This window comes from Idiotropiscis lumnitzeri, chromosome 16, assembly GCF_059441095.1.
Source record: "Idiotropiscis lumnitzeri isolate Australia: NSW breed Sydney's pygmy pipehorse chromosome 16, RoL_Ilum_1.0, whole genome shotgun sequence".
Taxonomy (NCBI): domain Eukaryota; kingdom Metazoa; phylum Chordata; class Actinopteri; order Syngnathiformes; family Syngnathidae; genus Idiotropiscis; species Idiotropiscis lumnitzeri.
The window spans coordinates 5848484-5867765 of NC_142406.1; the positions used below are offsets into that span (position 1 = coordinate 5848484).

The following is a 19282-nucleotide window of genomic DNA, read 5'->3' on the forward strand; positions in this document are numbered from 1 at the left end:
GGTGGTGGATTTTTTAATTTTTATTGTGATATAGTGGTTGTAAATCTCAGATACATGATATCCAAATAATGAAATATGGCAGTAAGTAAAGCAATACAGAGTGAGATTTAAATGATTAAAAGTTGTCATGGGTTCCAGTTGGTTTGAGATTTTGAGATGAGATTTGGAGTGAAGATGGTTTAGCGCAGGGGTCTTCAATCCTGTTCCTCGAGGGCCAGTGTCCTGCCCGTTTTCCACCTCTCCCTGGTGGAACACACCTGAGCGATCGTTATCTAGCTTCTGCAGACCTTGCTGATTATCTGATCATTTGAATCAGCTGTGTTGCAGCAGGGAGAGATGGAAAACCTGCAGGACACCGGCCCTCGAGGAACAGGATTGAGGACCCCTGGTTTAGCGTGTGAACTAGAAGGTGAGTGGCAGAAGAGCATTGGGAGGAGTGAGAGAGAGGGAATTAAGGAGGTCCAACAGTCGGTCGGTGGAGGGTCGCAGGAAGGCAAGTGGAGGGGTCGGCGAAAGTGACGTCGAGGGAAGAGAGAGTGGTTAGATTTGTAACTTTTTTTTAACATTTTAAACGTACCGATCGTTGGCATGGGATGAGAACAGAAAACTGACAAGGTAAGTGAGCCATTGTTAAACAGATCTTTTTTTGTAATGACAGTAAATGTCATTTTACTCTCTTCTGCTTTTAACAGGTCTTTGTTCTGGAGAAAAAACCACAGCAACGTCTCAAAGGGCCTCATTGGCATCGGGCTTCATTGACAAATATTAACATCCCCTGTTTCTAACACCTGGGAGGACGAGGGGAAAAAACAAGCAAAAAAAATACACCTTAGCTGCTCACACCGCAATGAAGGTCACGGGTATGTGTGTACCTAACTATTGTACCTAGATCCTTGGGAGGATTTTGACTCACCGGTCCCGTGTCTGCCTTTTCTCCGCCAACAGATTCGGCAAACGGGCGCACAAAAGAGTACAACGTGGAACACTGACCCCGAAAACCAGGGTGGCAACCGTGCAGACAAAGAAGAGATGGAAGCTCGGTCACCCTGCTACGAGCTCTCGATGAGACGTGGCCGCTTTCGCCTGACGAAGGAAGAACTTGTTTCCGAGGTCCGCGGCACTAGTGTTCTCCTTCGGCTCAAGTAAAGTCTGTTCTCTATTCTCTTGGGACCATTTCTATTTATTGAAGGGAAAAGGTAGGTAGCTCATCATTAAACGGCTCCTTTCTTTTTTGTAAAGCCAGTAAATGTTAGAATTTTACTGTCCTATACTTTTAACAGGTCCTTCATTCTGGAGAAAGATCGGAGGTAACGGGTATGTGAGTTTGTGTCCCTCATTGATCTATTTTCTATTGTATTAGTGTGACATATTCATTAATTGTGAAGCGATTTAAGAAAAAAAAATGATCATGATTTTTTTAATATATTGTGAGTCACAGCAAAACCTGTCTCAGCACCGCCTAAATTTTGACTCGCTGATCCTGTATTATGCTCTTCTCTCAACCAAAAGATTTGGAGGACAGGCGCCAAAACACTTGTCAGGGAACACTGAATCCGAAACCAGGGTGGCAACCATGCGGTACTTCTTTCCCTTCTCGCCGAATTGAACTTTGGCAGGAAAAGTCCGTAATTTAACACTTTGTCAGCTTTTGTCCTCACCACCTACTTTATTTTTTTGTTAGAACATTCTTCACGTGGCCCGCGGCTCCGCATCCTCCGTGCGTCTGGACGTGGAAGAGATGAAAGCTCGGTCACCCCGGTATGAGCTCTCCATGAGACGTGGCTGTGCTTGCTGATGAAGGAAGGTCTTGCTGATGCGTTTGGAAGGTCCATGGCACTAATGTTCTCCTAAGAGTCAAGTTAAGCCTGTTCTCTGTTCTCTTCAGACTGTATCTATTGATTGAAAGGAAAAGGGAAGTTGGTCATCCTGTAATTTCCTTTTCTCTCCAAAAAGACTCGTAGAATATGCGCCTCACCACTTATTTATTTCCGTTAGTACGTTCTCCACGGCCCCTGTGGCTCAACACGCTCTGTTCGTCGAGACAAAGAACAGTCGGAAGCTCAGTCGCCCTCGTGAGAAATCGCGACGAGACCTACTTTGCTTGCCCGACGACGGAAGGACTTCCTGACCTGTTTAGAAGGCTGATGACATGTTCTCCTAAGGATCAAATCAAGCCTGTTTTCTGTTCTCTTCAAACCATTTTCTATTTTTTGAAAAGTCAAGTCATGTAGAACAATCCCCGTACGGTTCTCTGTGTAGCTAGATTGTAAGAATCATCATCACTAATAGCATTTATTTTGACAAAGGTTGCAGTGTGAAAGATTTTTTGAAGACTTTAGTGGCTGCAACAGCCATTTATTTATTTATTTAATTATTTATTTTACATCTAATCTGTGCAACAGTCTTGTTGGAGCATGATCAACCTCCATTTGTTGTTGATTATTGCAAACATTTTCCAAAATAAATGTAAATAAAAATCATCTGCTACAGGATCAAACCATTGTCAGTGCAACCGGCAAGGTAACACCTTTACATTCTTTACTGTCATTGAGGTGAAATGATGTTAACTTCAAATTCCTTTTTTAGATAAAATTGCCCACTCTGGTCTCGTTGCACACTTCAGTACAATGACAATTAAGGGATTTCTGATTCACTTTTTGAACATACTTCCCAAATGTATGACAAAGTATGACTGACGACATTTGCAAATAATCCTCAAGAAACCACTGCCATGCAACAGCCGGTCCCAAGATGCGGAAAGAAAGTAATCCACACGGTTTTGGCCCCGTTGACTTTGATTCTACCTTTTGTTGAAATACTGTATTTTTGTGGTTAATGACATTTCTTTTATTTATATTTTTGCGTGTGTATTTTTCCCTCTTGTTTGTATTCTTGTTTTACCATTTGTAAATATATGATTGAAGTTGCGAAAGATATTTTGTATTGTGAATTATACCTTAATCTGATGTTTTTCAAAAGTCATTTTTTGGAGCAGCAGTACATAACTCCTTGTGAAATGCGCTCTATGAATAAAGTAGCACTGTCTTGTATTGTACTCGGGGGGCGCAACTACAACTAGTATGTTGAGTTTTTCAGCAAACTAATAAAAAATAATTAAAATCTAAAAAATGAATTGGCAAAAAAATATGATGCATATTTAAGTGTCTTTAAAACATAAAAACATTTTTCCATTAATTGTTAATTGCCCTCAGCCGTGGGTATGCGTCAAGGGCTATATAAACGTGACAAGCTCGCCGTTTTTCTTTTCAAGTTGACTGACTACAAGGTTGGATGATTGATTGGCGTAGACAACTAGAAGACTTTCCTGCATTTTTCTCCCTGGAATACTTGCACATCTACCTTGCTGAAGGGTATTTTCGCTTTAATTTATTTAGCATATTTTCCGGACTACAAGCCGCCACTTTTTTCCTAGATTTTGATGCGGCTAACGGTGGAGCTTTTCTGTGGATTTTTCTTTCACCAGTAGGAGCGCTCTCTAGTGCCGAAAATACGCTAAATGAATCTAGATTTTTTTTCTTCCTCCTCTTGGGTCTGTTATACTTGTTGTTGCCGTGTTAAAAAGGCACTGTTTTCACAATCTGTTGATATACCTTTATGTGCATTCACAGTACAAAATCGTTCTGTACATGCAGTAAACAACTCTTTTTTTTTCAACATAGAAAACTGCGGCGTACAGCAGGGTGCGGCCTGTATATCAGCTTTTTATTATCCCCCCTTCCTCCCGGAAAGAGTTCTGCGGCTTATGTACGTGTGCGCCCTATAGTCCAGAAATTACAGAGATTTAAAATTCTGTATTTTTTGCATGTAACATTTTAAAAAAAATCTCTCTCTCTCTCTCTTCAAAAAGGAATTAGCAAAAAAATACAACACCTATTTAAGTGTCGTTTATATATTATCGCAGCAAAGCAATTTAAATATGCAACTCAAAACAGAATGGAAACACCCCTCGCATAACGGTCAGTGTGACTTCAGTTTGTGTCCTTCGACCTCAGACACTTTTACTTCGTATCAGTCTGGAATGAGCGTCTGGCTTGTCTCTTCCTATCAGTGCAGGCACTTCTGTTAACACCAGATAACAAGGGTACAATGTTCACTTGCAAATCAAATGACCTGTAAGCATAGTTTGAAACTTAATATGACAACCTAATTTCTTAGACAACATTATTCCATTAATTCTCAATTGCCGTCGGTAGGTGCTGGCGTTTTTCATTCTGATGACAAGGTTGGATGGTTAATTAGTTGAGACGTACCCTAGGATATATGCACGTCTGCCTTTATTTAATTTTAACTTGAAAATGTTTTCTAATGTAACAAAAATAAATTTATTTCATCACTTCAAAATCGAATTGTAAAAATAAAAATGGGTTATTCATTGAACCAAACATGTTGACTCAAACAAATAACCCACAAGACAACCAATTTAAGTTTATTTTACTAAACATTTTTGTTTCGTTATCCACTTGAACCGAAAATGTTTGGTTAGCAACCTTTTTACTTTTTATCCATATTGCTATATTTTTTATCTAACTGATATTGTGGTGTAGGTCTAATTTTTTTCCCTTAATTTTTTCCCCTGTTTCTCCAGCATGGAACAAATATTCACCGCTGAAGGCGAAGGTGGTGGCCATGAGCGCCACCACCTCGTACAAAAATTGGAGCCTCAAAGAGGACGGGACGGTGGCGGCTGGGTCCGCGTTTAAGAACTGTAACATGGACCTGAGCGACGGAAGGAACATCTGCCGAATGGTCCTTTTTGAAGCTCTGGCCTCTGAGGTTTCTGAGGGCCAGAGCTTCCTGATAAAAAAATCTGCTGTTGGGAGGGATGAGCGGGTCCTCCTCTCCCGCCCGGACACCGAATTATTCCGGTGTGCCTATGTCACGGTGTCCGGGGAGTTGGGGGAGGAGGCCGCCCGCCTCATCCATCCGATTGCCAGGACAGTCCACATCCGGGACGTTCCCCAGGAGGACGGGGTCCTGGTAAACATCGAAGGCGTCATCACTGAAGTAATGTATCCCACTCGCACCGTCTCAGTGTGTGCGTGATAAAATTGTTTAATCCTTTTGTTTCTCCCTTAGATCCGAGCCATCAGGATGGTGAGGGTGCGAGGCCAGCTCGTGCCCATGGGCGTCATCCTCCTCCAAAAAGTGAATATTTTGCGTTTTACCTCAACTATTGTAATCTAAATATGCTGCAGCGGGCAATTCTCATTGTACGTTTTGTATGACAGGACGGGGCGTCGGCAAAGGTGGTGCGTTGGAGGGAGGCGAATCTCTTTGTCGTTTACGTGGGCCAAAGGGTGAAGGTGACCCACCTTGTGGGCAAGCCTTCACCCTATGGCTTCTCCCTCCAAACGACCAACTCACCGAGATCAAAGTAAGTAGGCCGGCTAATACAAAATGTGTAGAAAAAAATCAACTAGATTGAAATATTTCCATTGACAGACTTTAATATCTATTCACCACCCGTTTTCTGAATTTCGTAATTTTACGTTGGAAAGGTGAACCGTGATTACCTGAACACCTGTTATTTTCAGTCGACAGCGAGTGTCAAACGGGCACGTTTGTGTTGCTCTCGGGTGTGATAGTAGAAGTCATGAAAATAAAACTGTTCATCCTACGTCTGTTCATAAAGTGTTCTTTTACACAGGAATTGGAAGATACCCCCTTCCTGGTGGTGGGCTACAGACTTCGGGGGGACCTGGTGGAAGTCATAGACGGGGACGACAATAAAAGATCACTCCCTCTCGCCACCTGGAGGGAGCGATTCCCCGAGGACCCCCTCATCTCCCAAGAGGGATTTTGTTTTGTAATTACAGTGGAACCTCGGTTCTCGACCATAATCCGTTCCTGAACCCTGTTCGAAAAGCGAATTGTTCGAACATCGAAACCATTCCTTTGCTGCTTGCACTGACTTTCTTTGGAGGCATGATTAGGGGCTAAAACACTTCGTACACCGATATAAAACGCGAGAGCAAAACGCAGCACGTCCGCACGCGACAACAGTTGGTCATAAAGAGAGAAAGAGAGCGATCTACACCCGTACGCCGCTCAGCCCCCACCCTCGCGTGCGCACTCACGCGTCATACCGGCGTTCGAACTCCGAGGTTTGTTCAAACTGCGAAGCAAGAATTTCTCTTTTTTTTTTGTTCGAACTCCGATTTGTTCGACCTCAGAGTCGTTCGAGAACCGAGGTTCCACTGTATTTATTTAATGCTTAAAAAAATAAAACTTTTTATTTCCATATTGTGTCTTAACTTGATTTCTTTATTTAATCTGGTTTAACAAGATTCAGCATGCACACGCATACTCATCACCCCGTTCATACTCACTCCTTCCACGGATACACGCGCGTGGGGGCGGCCCCACGCAACGCACACGCACGCTAACCACTTGCACACCATTTCCTTTTATCCCGCATGCTACTCCTTCCACATTTTTCTTCGGATTCTCACCGTTCCAACTTCTCCAATCGCTTCCAAAAAAGAACGCCATGCGGGCTTCTTTTCCATTTAGTGTTATTCAACATCATTCAACATACTTCCACCTTCCATCATTCACTATCAATCCACATTCTCATTCAATTCTATTTGCTACAATTCAAACTCATTCAATTTCATTCTCTATGATTCAAAAATCATTCAATTTCATTCCACATGCTTCCACCCAGATGGCTTCAACTACGGAGCCTTCACACGCGATTTCTCCAGAAATTGCATTCCCTAGTTTAATGTGTGTTGCAAGTGGGAATGTCGAATTTTCATGACCTACACAAGTTCAACACATTTAAATAAGTCATAAATCTAGCATATGAGAATAGTAAACACAATCACATGTCTTCACTGTGCAAACTACTACTAGTTTCATTTGATAAATGTATTTTGTTTAATAAATGCAGTGACAAACATAATGTCAGGGTTTTGGTATGGAGGTTGAGTGAGAGGAGGACCCAGATACAGTAAAGTGAGGCAGGAGTAACTTCATGGAAATTAAAGGTAAAGAAAACAAAGCACACAAGGCATGGGGAAAAAACTAAAATATCAAACGTACAAAACAGGCATTTAAAAAAAACACAAGGACAAGGACTCGTCTTATTTCGACAAGGCGCGACAGGCAGGACAGCTGGAATTAAAGCGAAGCCTTTTTTTGTTCAACTCCAACGGTGTCGTTTTTTTGGTGTTGTCATTGCTGGAATGAAAGACTCGTCAAAGAAAGGCACCAGTCAGGATTTTCATGCCCTGCTCACATAGCGACAAAAAAAGAGTGTAAGTTGCTCCGACAGTGCAAAATGTTTAAAAAGATAAATTCAAGATAAGAAAAGAAAAAATTAAATAAAACATTTGTTACACTCCATTCCCTGACATTGCAGTATTTTCTCAAGATAAGACATGCGATGAAGTCCTATTTCATACTTTTGTGATTTTGTGAATTGTTGCTGCAGATGAAATGTTCTTGGTACCATATAACATATTGTCAGCCTCTTAAAAATAATGTCCCTAGTCATATTTTGACAAAGTATTATTTAACAAGTCCTTACACAATAAATGTACAGCACTAATACTGCTTTCAGACTGCAGATGAGTGCTGAAGTTTACTAAACTTGGTGTAACGGTTGGGTGGAACTGTAATGGTGCGAAAAGGGCCCAAGAGCAATCGGAATATGAGAAGGGGTTTATTTTGGGGAAAGCAAGTGAAGGCAGTGGATCCGGAGTTCAGCAGGGCCAGGCGGTGGAGTGGTCGACGGGGTCCGGTCTTCAAGGGCAGGAGGTGGGGATACGGGGCTTGGCCAGACAGGCAGATGGCTTGAGGAAGCACACAACAAATAAATGATCTGAGGAAGGACATAGTGGTTCAACAACCTGAGCCTCGGCGATGGATTCAGATGAGCCGTTCTAATTTTCTGAAGCATCCCTCCATCGTCTCCCTATTCTCTGGAGGAATAATACCTTGCTGCGGTCCCAACTGAGAGAGGAAAATTTAGGGTTAGGGATAGAGATAGGATTAGGGTTAACCTAACCCTAATCCAAAGAGAGGCCATAACAATGTGACTTGCTGAACATTATACAAATGTTTCAGTTTTGCAAAACAGCCAAACACAGTTCAGAAAGTACCCAGGTCTACCTTAACAAGAAGCACTTACTGCTTTCAGACTACAGATGATTGCTTCGGTTTACTGTACGGTGAGGAATTGGGATCTTTTGCTTATTTTAAACGAATAAATTGAATTAAAAAACTTCTAACAGTAGTACGCAAAATGACCAGAACTACCCAATATGAAGCAATTACTGCTTTCAGAACAGGAGAAAGTGGTTAGGTGTGATTACATTGGAGACAAACTGGCATATTGTGCTCTGTTGAAGTCAGGAAATTGCATTGAAAAAGTTTGACCAAGTGTGGTCCAGAAGTACCCCAATCAGGAGTACCTATGGCTTTTTGAACAAAAGTGAGTGCTTATGTAGCGGATCCCAATCTGGTCACCGCTGGCAGATGTATAAATAATCGTGGAAATATAAGAAATAATACACATTAACTAGAAAATGCAATTCCTGAAGAAATTGTGTGTGAAGGCGGAGAAGTTGGATTTTTTTTTGTGGAATGACATTGAATGATTTTGAATGACACTGAATGTTTTTGAATAATATTGAATGACACTGAAATATTGAATGAGGTTGAATGAATTTGAATCATATTGAATGAAATTGAATGATTTTGAATGATAGTGAATGAAATTGAATGTTATTAAATCAAAGTGAATAATATTGACTGATGTTGTGAGAAGTTAGAACAATTAATGTCAAAACACTCTTCAAATACATGTTGTTTGATGTGCAGAGCATGATTTACACCTCACCATTTTATTGCATGCACCAAGCAGGTTAGACATTTTTCTGTCCATGGGATGGCGTAGTCAAGAAAAATGAATCATCTCGAAGCCCATATGTGTGCTAAGTATTCCCCTGCAGGGCTTGACTGCTTTATGGGGCTTATTTTGCAATCACTAGTTTCAGATAGTTATAATTTTTGAAAGAGCATTTTTGTTTTATGTTTTTCATTATCGAAATGTTTTTTTTCTATTCTAGTTTTTAGTTCTTTTTCGTTTACTAAAATAACTTTGGGCTGCACCCACTATCACAGCAACGGCTCACCATATTTTGGCCGGCTAATTTGTCAGAGAGAAGACAGCGACAACGGATGGCCCAATCGCAATAAACACTCTACACCATACGTGTACACGCGGTGTTGGAGAGCACATGTTACAAGCGTACCGATATTGCAGAATTGGGACAATGCGTGTGATGTCACCAACTTCCTCTTCTTATTAGAATTAGAATTAGAATTAGAAATCCCTTTATTGTCATTGTACTCAAGTGTGTTATTATTATTTAGTTAATTGTAACAATTTTGTCGTTGACTTAAGTAATGTAGTGGTTAAGTAAAAACCCTGGCTTGGGACCCACCGAAAGGAGCTATTGCTCCATTTGTACTATTTGCGGCGGTCACACGATCTGCGGCCCCTGCACAAAATGTCGCAAAGTACGGTAGCAGCACTTGGACAAAACACGTAGGTGACTTTAAAACAGTGATGAAAATTGTACACAGGCAACTGATAAATATGTCACAATTCGATATGTACATTTGAAGAGAATTTATTTTCGACATGGGCCCAAGAATTCCACCGAACATCGTCAGTTTCCTGGTATTTTGGTTAAATCCGCAAATAATTGTGGACAGTATACTTTGGCTGCGCGCTCCAACAATTTTACTATATACTTCAATGAGAGTGTAGCGTGGGAATCGAGATTTGCGCGAGCCCTTTAAACACACCCTAACACGAAGCTGACCAACCGCCACAGCTAGTGATGGGTAGATGAGGCATCCTGTATCGTTTCGTCACAGTGACACACTGTATTGACACTGTGTTGCTGAATACTGACACCTGGCGGACTTGCAGGAAACATTTGACAGGGTCATCTGACACTGATCTGTCAAACTAATTTTATCCAATTCCATTGATTTGGCATTTCCATTCACATTATTTTTACATATACGTACTTTCATAAAAAAAAATCTTTGATATTCGAGACGCAGTTGATAAATTAAGTAAAAATCTGTCTGAATGCCTAAGTAAAAGTGTTGTGAATGAAAATTGACTCATTAAGATTTTTATTGAAAAAAATTAGTTTCTCCAGGGATTTGTTATTCAGTCTATTTCTTTTTTTTGAGGCAATTTCCCCCGCCTTTATTCCAAAAAAATATGTTTCTCCAGCGTTTTGTTATTCAGTCTATTTCTTTTTTTTTTTAGGCAATTTCCCCCGCCTTTGAGCAGATCCTCTCACAAGGCACTGAAGAGGCCGGCGTGCACAAAACCTGTGTGGCCAATATAAATAGGTGAGGGAACGTTGCCTCCATGGACTTCCAGTATAAGAGCGGGTCTTCCGTACGTGCAACGTGTCCTGGTGACCTATAGCGCTGCACCTATGAGTGCGCACACGGCAGAAAACTTGCGTTTACCAGTGACGTCTCCCATCTTGCGGATATTTAACGCAGAGCAACGCGCCAATAACTCGATGCTTGTTTTGAGCATCCATCCTGTTGACAGATGCGCTTTCTTATAAACATAGTTTGGCGAGCGACCGCTGTGTCGACACGGTTCCGGTAGTGGTCACGTGACTTTCTTAAAGCAAGTACGCGCACCGACACGGGGTTTGCCCTGGAAGCTTGGCGCACACAACGACTCCTCAATGTCGCTGGACCCATCACTAGCCACAGCCTTTTAATGACGAAATTATGAAAAAACCAAAAATACTGTCAAACAACATACCATTAAAAAAATTACCATAAACTTACATATACAAACGTTTATACTCAAGAACATTATTCTCAGGTTGACGATGACACAGGAGCGCCTCGGTCATGTTCATCTTCTGTGTGTAGGCGCATGACGTTTTAAAGTGCTTGCCCGTCACCTGCTGGGCTGAACTATGTATTAAATAAGAAAAGCAAATTGTTGAATGTTGTTTCCCCATGAAGACTGAATTGCATTAAAAAAAAATTCAGATTGTCCTTTTTTGTTAAGATAATTGTTTAATATTGTAAGTGGTAATCGAGTTTCTGTCAGGTTTAAATTCCCTGACGCCGTTTGGGAGAGCTTTCTTTCTAAAGGCGGCTGACGCCAGAAGGAACCAGGCAAGGTTGTTCATTTTTACCGGTCGCGAGCAGGAGAGAGTCAGAGAGCAGACAGGCAACTCGCTCAGTTCAGCTCCGCGCACCCTCTGGCCTTCCGCCCCGCCGCCTCCTCTTTTATTAGAGCTTGAAGCAAACTCATAACGAAACAGAAACTAACTCATCATGGCTTACAACGAAAGCAAGGAAACAGAAACTTAACTCATAACGAAAGTTTAGATTAGACAACAAAAACTCAACTCGAGAGCAAAAATGTAGGGGTGTGTGCGTGTGCAATCATTAATGCAATTGGTGTATAAAAACATGATTAGAAATACACAAACTGATTATATAAGGTTACTTGAGGTTATTATGATCTTCAGATTATTTTACAGTTGAAGATATTATTTGAACCAGTGGAGGGCCGTGCATTTCACACCTGGGCCTTCAGTGAAGTCCTACTTCGTCCTACTTGAATAAATCCCCCTCATAATACCATCATTTATGACACCACGGCTGGATAAACAATATAGAGAAACACACTTACACGGCACTGAGCGAGTGTTGGACGATATAGCTTCTCTTGAAAGGTCCGTCTTGAAAATGGCCCTGCATGTGTATCTTCAATTAACCCACACTTTTCCCTCCTTCAGCCACCGAGGTTTAAAAAAACAAGAATATATTTGTGATTTTCGAACGGTCGCCAGTTACGGCTTCCGGGTGTGTTGATTCCGCATAGCGCTCCCCCCTCACCAGTAAGTATCCGATCACAAGACGCTTCATCATCTTCAAGGGCAGCAAGAAGGCTCACTGTAACCAACTCGTGATCTAATTGGCTATCGCAACTGTCTATCAAATCTGAAATCTCATTTACTTTGACAAAAGACGTACAATTATTATAATTATTATTTTTTTATTTTATTGTTGAAATACAGTGAAACCCCGCTACTTCGCGGTTCACCTTTCGCGGGTTCAGTGCTTCGCGGGTCTAAAAAATATTCGGGGGCATTGTAGTTTCGCCGAGCGGCACAAGGGGGCGCTGAAGCGGTTAGACGGCCGGCGTGCGCCGAAGAGGAGAGTGGACGAAGAAGAGAGTAGACAAAGAAGAGCAGGTTCCCCCTGACACGATTGGTGGCGACGTTTCGCGCGGTTCGGACCGTATCAGAGCTCCGGCCGGCGTGCGTGGCAGTTAAGCCGTAGATGAGCACCTTCCCCGGGCACGGGCAGTGCCAAGCGGGCCCTAAGTTTAACCGAATGGAAGCTCCCGAGGAGGAGGGCATGCTCGCGTCACAGTAAGCCGAAGAGGAGCACCTTCCGCCCGGGCACCGGCGGAGCGCGAGGTTGTCAGTTATGAATGAATAAATAAATAAATGAAGAATGCCACCTTTCATTTCACAGTCATGATCCGTGCCTGTCATGATCCGTGCCTGTCATGCCGCGTGTGTTTTTGTTTTTTCAGCTGTGTGGGCGTTCCTCCAGCGATCGTCTCGTCAGCTGCTGCGAGACGCGCTGATTACACTGACTATATTGTGATTATAATAAATATCTTTGTATCACCACCTTTTTTCCCGTGTCTGCGTTTGGAGAGTCCTGTTCAATCCTCCAGCTCTGCTGGAGGATCATAACATTCACAGGGCACACCGGACGGCGTACCAGCAGGTAAAAGTCAAAGTAATTCAATAAATACAAAAATAATGGCTGGGGAATAAAAAAATAAGTTTTAATAATAATTTTTTTTTGTTATAACATGAATTTCACTCTCTCTCTCTCTACCAGTATATATATATATATATATATATATATATATATATTTTTTTTTAAGCATTTTTGAAGGTGTGCCGCTACTTCGCACCTATATATATTTATATACATATATATATATATAGGTGCGAAGTATATATATACACTGTGTTTTTTTTTGTCTTTTTTTTTTTTGAAGGTGCGACGCTACTTCGCGGATTTTCAGTTTTCGCGGGTGGTCTCGGTCCCCATTAACCGCGATAACCGGGGGTTCACTGTATACCAAAAATTAAAGCACATATTGAATATAACTGCTTAGTTGAACAACACGAGTTAGGAAAGCAAAAAAATAAAGATAAAGAATTAAAAATAAAATAAATAAATATATAAAACAAAAAACAGGTAAGAACAATGTGAGGATCTGTCAGGGTCGCCCGGAGGGCGGTGTGGAGAAGGACCCAGGAATGCGGGGAAGCCAGGCAAGGGGTAACTTAAAAGGATTTTAATGAGTGAACTAAAACGGACAACAAGGTGCTGGGAGAAACAAACAAACGTGACCAAGTGCCAACATAACAAAGACAAACTAAACATGACTAAACCGAATAAACTGACGAAGAAACAGGGAAAAGGACAAATCGCGATGAGCGATGGCGTGAACGAGAGCGAGAATGAAATCAAGGAGCGGCCGTGACATTCCTCCAAGGGAAGCAATGTTCCGACGCCCAGCAGTTGGTCCTGAGCGCATAAATAGTCCGGGTAATTAGGGGAGCAAATGGGAGTCAGGTGTGAGGCTGGTGGGGAACGAGCGCTGAAGGACACGCCCCCACTCAGCTGACAAAATAAACAAACAAAGACCAGGCATGGGAAACGGAACGTGACAAAAAAAAACAACAAAAGACCTGCCATGACCGCCACGGGTCATGACAGGATCTTAATCTAGAAGGGCAAAATGTTCCATTAAACAAAAAAATCTCTGGGCATTATTGTTCGTCATGTCAGCAAAGGATCTTTAGCTTTTTGAGGGATTGGATACGATAAATACTGTTTACTTATTTTTTTTTTTCTTTTTGCCTCAGCAGGACTGAAAACACGTAGAACATAGTTTCTTTTCAAGGTAAGCATAGCATCTTTAAGTGAAAACCGTTCTAACAAATTTATTGGAAATTGATTACTATCAAAATTGAATCCCTCCACAGACAGCGGCCTCATGTCCGACACATTCTGATACACCACCAGTTGTTGAGTCATTGCTTTTAAGGGGGCTGGAATGGCTTTAATTACTTTATTGTCTTCACTAGCTGAGCACAGAAATTTGTATTTAACACAGAAGTCACTATGAGTTAAAAAATACCTTGTTCATTCATTAAATGAGAAATAGACCAAATTCTTTTATCCATCCAGCTACCCAAAAACAATGACTTGCAGTTGAGCAAAAGATAACTTGCGGAATTCTGATTGGATAAAAACTCACACCTAAAAAGACAACGCTTGGATCGAACATGACATTAATGTGGAGAATAAGATCATTTTTTCTTGATTATGTTAGGCCAGCAAAGAAGGCCTTGACGGCCCGCTACTGAGATGAACATATTAAACGTTACCTTTTGTGTAGTAATGATTGATAATGTTAGATTGTTTGCTAATGGAATCAATTAAATAAGCACTGAACTGTATTATTCACTATTCGTCAAAAATCAAAGCTGAAACCCATGAAAATAGGGTTAGCCTCAAAATGATTCCTCAAACTTTTCATTTTTACGCAAAAGAAATAAAAAAACGAATACATGACACATTAATTACATTTAAAATAAAGTGACACTCAAAAAATGACATTTGTTTTATTTTTATTTAATGTGAAGTGTGTGGGCGTGTGCGTGTGTGCAAGAGTGTATTATATCTGAATGTGTGTTATAATGCCATTTGTCTTGGTAGCCTCAATAGCCAGCCCTGCTGGCGGTATTGCTGGGGGCTCCTCAAAACATTCCCTCCAGACATTGATGGGAATGGAGGTCGAGTCCCCGTTGAGGTCCACTACCTCAATGTGGTCGTTTGTAACTGCAAATCCCAAAATATTCAACGTAACGGTGGAGTTGCAGCCCTGTTGATGAAAAATAGTTTTAGTGATTTAGAACCCACTTTTACCAAAGAGGGGAAATAACTAAGTACAATCTTGTATCCAGCACTTTGTACTTGGCTGAGTATTACTTAACCTACTGCTTACTGCTTTCATGAAGGACTCCAGAAATCAGAGAATAATTACTGTTAGTAGGCTGAATTCAGATGATTTGGACAATTTTAAATTAAACAATGGCTCGAGATGATTACTTGTTGACTTGCATAGTTGTTGTTTAATTTGAATTGATTAGTTAATCTTGACACCACAACTACTAATGGTCAGTCTGTTTTGATAGGCAGCAAACACACTACTACAATTAATTTATGAATGCAGCCTTCATTGTTGTAAACTGTTGACATCTTCCCTGTATGCAACAATAACAATTATGTTACATAGTAATATACAGGGTGTCCATCACGTCATTTTAAAATGTTAAGAATTCATTAATTTGGGCAGTTTGCAGAGGTGGGCATTTTACTTAAGTTTGCCGGTCCGTCATTCATCATCTGTCAGGAGCCTGGGTACCTGTTTGTTATCCGACAATCCATTTTACAGGAGACGCCTGATGTTACATGCTACAGCGAACATGACAAGACATCGGGGAATCGTCTTCATGCACTTGGTGCCTCTAATGGTGCCCATGTAGAGGTGTATTAAATGAAGTATATGAGCACAAAAACAAAACTGACAACAAATGATTACAAGAAAACAAATCTGGCTATGGCTCAAGTGCCTTTGTAGGAATCTTAGATTTGTAAAATGATTTTATGGACACCCTGTATTAGTAACGTTCATATATTCTCATATGTAAATGTGTTTAAAACAACAAAAGTACTAAGTAGAAACGGAAATCAAATTCAATTTCCATTTTATCAATAAATTTGAACAAACTATAAAACCAAACAGCTCTGTGAAAAACAAATAAATACATTATGATGGATACATTAAACTCATCTCTTTAAGTAATGAATTAATAAGTCTATATAAGGATTGGGAACACCTGTTCTGGGTTGATATTAAAAAGGGCCTTAGTACGGGCACCACAGATATGTAGGGACCTTTTGAGTACCCTTGACGGAGAGCCATTAATTTACTCACTGTAATTTCTGTAAATTGGGTCGTGCTGAGGGTCAACCCAATATGATTTATCCTGGCTTTTAAGTGAGTGAAATAATATCCATGGCCAACCTCAAGATTTACCAAATTGGCCTCCCGCCAAATGGCAATATGGACCTCCACATCGTTCTGCAATAGTTAAAAAATGCATATTCAGCGTGTAGAATTGAAATGCATAAAAAGGAAAACTATAAATGATGTACTTACTTTTTTTATAGTCACATTGTGCAACGGCACAGGCCGGGCCCCACGCAGCCGCACCATGCGAATTGGACGTATCAAATGTGGACCAAATAGAAAAAAAAATAAAAAAACATTTGTATGTTTGCGCAAATGATGCGTGTGCGAACAGAACTGACAGAGGCTGACACGGAAGAACAAAACAGAAAGAAAACTGGGTTATATTGCAATGCTTAATGCAAGGGAACACATGTTTTTGTATGCATCAATGTCATTCTGGTCGAGAATTAACAATTCATTCAAGCACGATTCGATTTGATATTTATCTTTTTTTTTTTTTTTTCTGCCATGTCTCTGTGCACTTGTGTGGTGCTGCAGCCATCCACAAACACAATATGCATTGATGTTTAGCGCAAGCGTGTAAATGTTTAGTGCGTTTTTAATGGAACCAGAAACTATAGAATATGCAGAGTTGCACTGTTACTTTGAAACTACTCATCCATCCATCCATTATCAGTACCGCTTGTCCTCACAAGGGTCACGGGGGCTGCTGGAGCCTATCCCAGCTATCATTCGGCAGTCGGCGGGGTATACCCTGAACTGGTTGCCAGCCAATCACACGGCACACATAGACAAACAACCATCAACCAGCATCCACGCACACACCCATTCCTCAGGGCAATTTAGAGTGTTCAATCAACCTGCCATGCATGTTTTTGGAATGTGGGAGGAAACCGAAGTACCCGGAGCAAGGCCACATAGGTACGGGAGAACTTGCAAACTCCTCACAGGAAGGCCGGAGCCGGAATCGAACACACGACCTCTGCACGGTGAGGCCATTGTGCTAACCAGTTGTCCACCGTGACGCCCGTGAAACTACCCATGAGCCCCAACAGAAATCTGTGTGGCCCCACTTAAGTGATTTATGTGATATTCTAAAATATATTTAAAAAATATTTTCTCAGGCCCCTATCTGAACCAAGCAACCCCCTTTAGCCCCAGAAAAGAAAAAATATCTCCAAACTGTCCCTGGTTGGAAGGCAATGTTTATTCTGAGGGAATGTGAATATATTTTCCCCACATCTTACCTCTGGAGCGCCTATGTGTGTGTGTGTGGGTGTTCACAAGTGTATGCACATGCAAGTGTGCGTGCATAATGCTTGTGTATGTGTGAAATATACTTACGTCGGTTATGTGCCCATCCACGGTCACCATCTCCCCAGGAGCCATTTGTGCGACCTCCAGAGGAGATGATGAGGTTGAGACCGGGAATACCAACGCACGTGCCGCAGCCTCCATATCAGCATCGATGGTGACGACGGGGCCCACATATATTTTGGATTTGGGGCGGGTAAGCAGAAAAGAGTCTTGACCCGCCCCAAATCCAAAATGCGCAAAGACATAGCTGTTGCCCTCTGTGACGAGGGCCGCCAGTGTGTCAAAGAGACACACGGTGTAATTTTTTGCCCCGTCACAGAGGGCAACAGTGAAATTATTGTAGGCCCCATTCATGGCCAAGGTGCCATTTGGTGTCAGGGACCAATTTTTGGCCCGGACCTGGAGCTTCTTGGCCACCACTTTTGCAATAAGGAGATTTGTCGTCATCCTGAAAGAGAAAGTTTTGAAACAATTAAAATCTATTATTTTATTTCTTATCGGTGGATATTTTGAGCGGTTTATATCGATATAAAATAGATTTCTGATGTTCTTTACATCCCTGGTAGTTAACCATGGAACTTTCAAATGATTTAATCATTAATCTCATATTTGGTTGTCATCAAAATATCGCACTTGACACACGTTCACATTTTTTCACTGTCTACATAGCAAAGACATCAAAGGTATTTTAAAAATTGACAAAGGTTAAGTCATACCACAACTGCTACAAAACTCCCCACAACAATGCAGAACTTATTGTATTTGTAATTGAATAAAATGTCAGCTGAGGCTGCTTGCAAAGATTTTAACCATCCACCAGGTGTCAGTGATGAACACACAGAATCAACAGGTCAGAAATGTGCAGCTGCTATTGCAGATAGTGGAGTTTACTAAAGTGGTTCAGCAACATTTACTGGCTTGCGGTTGGAGCTTACGTAGCTAATTAATAGAATTGTACCGCTACCACTACTAGTATCAGTATCAATACGATACACCATTAAAACACTGGTATCGACAAATACGAACAAATAATGTGCCGATACCATTTGGCGATACTCTAATTGAAGTGTCTCACTCTCACAAACATGAAGAGAGATGGAATTTAGCTGTTTAATCAACATCCTCTCTGATTTTGAACCGCTTCCGAATACTGGGGCAAAGATGGTTATTGTATGCTTATTACATCACTTGTGTTGTTTTACATTTGACAGAGCCGTAGAATTTCAGTGTTTAATTTGACAAATGATGGATTGGTTGGTTCTAGATCATTTGCAAAGATGATATGTAGGTATGGCTCTTTTTTCCTTATAGATAGGCTAAGTATTTGTTGTCTATGTATTTCACCAAATCTCCGCACAATAAGAAACGGAGGGCAGTAATAATGAACAGTATAATTTACGATTAATTTTTTAGGAGATCCTTAGTTTTATAAAGCATACCAATAGTTGCACATATTATACACTTAACACTTTCTGTTGGCACTTCTCAGCATGGATTTCATCAATAACAAGACCCAGAAATTGTAATTCATTTACCCTTTCTGTTTCAAGAGATTCAACAGTGATTTTGACTTTTTGTTTAATTTGAGCTGGTGCCAAAGATTGTGAACTTAGATCTTACTTAAATTCAACAACAATTTATTGTTAACAACCGAGTTTTTTCAACAGATTTAATATAAAAGACATTCCCCGAAACAAGGTGCCATGCATAAAGAATAAATAAATTATAAAAAAGTGATTCAAGATATGAACAACAAATTGTTAATATGCATGCCTTTTGCATCCTCACTGG

General features: G+C 41.0%; 1 long non-coding RNA gene across 1 annotated transcript; it reads right to left on the reverse strand.

Annotated features, from left to right (window-relative positions):
- Window positions 1–14948: 14948 nt before the first annotated feature.
- Window positions 14949–16773, reverse strand: LOC148321073 (uncharacterized). Its single transcript, XR_015846798.1, has 3 exons — window positions 16361–16773; window positions 16136–16282; window positions 14949–15019 (listed from the first exon to the last, which is right to left on the reverse strand). It is a non-coding gene; the product is annotated as an uncharacterized LOC148321073 (long non-coding RNA).
- Between the last annotated feature and the right edge of the window lie 2509 nt (window positions 16774–19282).